The 2,990-nt window shown below is 37.8% G+C and overlaps 1 pseudogene; it reads right to left on the bottom strand.

Moving 5' to 3' along the window:
- Positions 1 to 852: 852 nt before the first annotated feature.
- LOC149054426 (uncharacterized) lies at positions 853 to 2,054 on the bottom strand (annotated as a pseudogene).
- Positions 2,055 to 2,990: the final 936 nt, after the last annotated feature.

Below are 2,990 nucleotides of genomic sequence, written 5' to 3'. Positions count from 1 at the left end.
AGGGGACTCGGACGGCTGTATAATGTTGTGACTTTCCAACTCTTCCATTTGTCTTACAATCTCCTGACGGTGAGCGTAAGGCAGTCTATACGGTCGAACATTAACAGGTTTCGCACCTTCCTTTAGATGGATCTTGTGCTGTATTGCATCGGTCGAAGGAAATGAATCTCCCTCTAGCTGAAAAATGTCCGGATATTCACCAATCACCTTCCAGAGACTATCTGATTTTTCCGCATTTAATTCTTGGTATGTTATAGCCTCCCGAATGCGATCAATACGATGCCTATCTTCAGTTATTTCATTTGTATTTATTGCAATTAACATTGAGGTTTCCCGGAATTCTTCAAACTCGATTTCTTCAATTTTTAAAGGTGGTATTTTGATGGGCTTTTCTGAAATGTTGATGGCAATAGCTAAGATTTTTCCCTGTTTGACTGTGTTAACCACATTCCCAAGACGAACATTTTCCTCTTGTAGACTTTGTGAATGAACTACTAAAGTTGTTCTCTCCGGTCTTGAGCTGGTAATTGTAACGATGGTTTCTGAACGTGGCAAAAGTGTAACAGGATCGGTATTGAGTTGAAAGATTTTTGACGAATGGTAATCTATTGCCACACGATGTTCGGTGAGAAATGGATTGCCCAAAATTCCTTCGTGAGGAATTGGAAAATTATCATGAACTACCTGGAATTTGGTTGTAAGAGTTTCCGTTCCTAGATTTAAATTGAGGAGTACAGAACCTAAAGTGCGTACTAAGTATTCATTGATTCCTTTTAACTGATAGCTTTGAGTTTCGTTTCTTAAAGTGGATAATTTTATCATATTCAAATCACTACCTGTATCTATAAGTAACTAACTGAGGCCCGATGTTTGCTCGTTTCCCGACGATGTGCCTTGTTGCTCTTGTGCCTTGCGTTCATTAACATATTTCCGTTTGCGACATTCACTTATAGTGTGGTTTGGCTTTTTACAATAGTTGCACGTAACTATTCTGATAGCTTTTGTTTCCATTTTATTCTTATTCTGCGATTCTCTGTAACGGCTTGATCGGCTTCTGAAGTACGGCATTGTCTTGCCTGGTGGTTTGTACGTCCACAGCGAAAACAAGCGCCAGGTGGTCTACTGTAAGATTTTTGTACCGAATTTGTCTTGCTCGCGTAGCTATTTCCTGATTTAAAATTTGACCTATTGTTTTTATAATCGATAATGTTTTTGCGAATTTCTTTTTGATTTCTGCGCGAAGTTTCTTCTTCCAAAGCAATCTGGACACACTCCGATAATTTATTCGGTCTTCTAGCTTTTACTAATATCTTTGTATTGTGTGGTAACCCTTCGGTGTATGCTGATAAAATTTGCGTTCTGTTATTTTAGATAAGTCTTCCGTATTAGAAATTTCATTCGCTGCCATTGATGCTTCTATAATATCGTAATATAATTGCTCAGCCCTGTCACTATATTGTTGAATAGTCTCCCCCACAGCTATTTTGAACGTTGATAATTTCGAATGTAAATGTGTCAACGTTTGTTTTTTATTAACGGTGAGGTCCAAAATTTCCTTTAGTTCCTTGTAAGTAGAAGGTTTCTTATGTCTAAACGGGCGTATGGCCTTACCTATTAATCGTGTTGTTATGCCTCTGATCAGATTTTCTTTCTCCGCTGGGTCGATGCTTTGTAACGCATATTCGCACGCATTGTGAAATGCAAAACTATCATCAGCGTTTTCCCCATTGAACATAGGGATCAAATTTAATTAATGGAGCTTGGTGTGTGGTCATAAACTTTGACATTATTTTTTCTTCTACTGCTTGATTTTGAGTACTAGTTAATTTAAGTAAGTTCCTCGCGTTCTCGAGAACCGATTCAGTGTTACCTATAGAATTGTTCGCTCTCTCTAGAATATATCCCGCCTGAGATAAATTGTTGTACCTACTATCGTCTGAGTCAAATTCGTCTGAGGGTTCGTATAGTTCTCCACTAGAAGGGACACTAACACTACTTTCAAGATCTATGAGATTTTCAGAGCTAATGGTTTCGTTTTGATCCGTATCTGACATAGACTACTACTGATTACAAATAATTAACCCGAATAAATAACCATACCATACAAAAATAATTAAATAAATGGTTCTCCTCAATTACCTTTCCGATTCCATACACACAACAGTACTTAAAGCAAATAAAAATAAATAAATAAAAGTGTACAGCAAACTAATAGTATTAATAATACTAATAATAATAATAATATTATAATTTTAATTATAATAGTACAAAATTACTCACGATCGCCTTATTATACTGATATTGTTTTATTTTTTTCTCCCCTTAAACCGTACTATTATTGATTTTATATTATTTTACAACTGAATAAATCAGCTTGAGCTTATGTATTGCGATTAATTGTTAAAAAAAAAATGATTAGATAACTCACAAGAACGAGGCGGCTACATATAATATGTTGTTGTGGTATCCGTTTGCTTTGATTGATAGGCGGTGGAAACAGCTGTGACCTAGTTGTTGCGTCGACGGTGACGGCGGCGGCGACGTCCCTGCACGCTGTAGACGTCGGGTGTGGCTGATGACTCGTGTAGACGCGACGGTCTTCGCATACGTTCGTAGTTGGGCGGCTCTCGGCGACGGTGACGGCCTCTGCGACGGCGGCGTTGCCCTTATTGATACTGACGTTGTTGAAAATCTTGATGCTCTGTAAATTCTTCGCTTTGATTCTAAGATGCTCTGGAGTTTCTGCTTTGCCGAATATCCGTTGCCCTCTCCGTAAAGAAAAACGGTAGTACACGTAGGTTCTTCAACAATTTATTTCGCAATAAAATTGTTGACTTCCGCTGCCACCAAATGATGTGTACCGGCGCGTTATTATCCTTAGTGTAAGGACGTATGTCGAAAAATATATGCAAAGGCGCTTATTAAATGACCAAAAATTATGTTTATTAACACGAAACTACAATGTACTGTATTCTAATGCTTAATAGATT

Source organism: Diuraphis noxia, unplaced genomic scaffold, assembly GCF_037042655.1.
Source record: "Diuraphis noxia isolate RWA-SAM2 unplaced genomic scaffold, SU_Dnox_SAM2 contig0006, whole genome shotgun sequence".
NCBI classification, from domain to species: domain Eukaryota; kingdom Metazoa; phylum Arthropoda; class Insecta; order Hemiptera; family Aphididae; genus Diuraphis; species Diuraphis noxia.
Note: the sequence above shows the minus strand (reverse complement) of the source record. Positions and strands in the feature narration are given on the sequence as shown.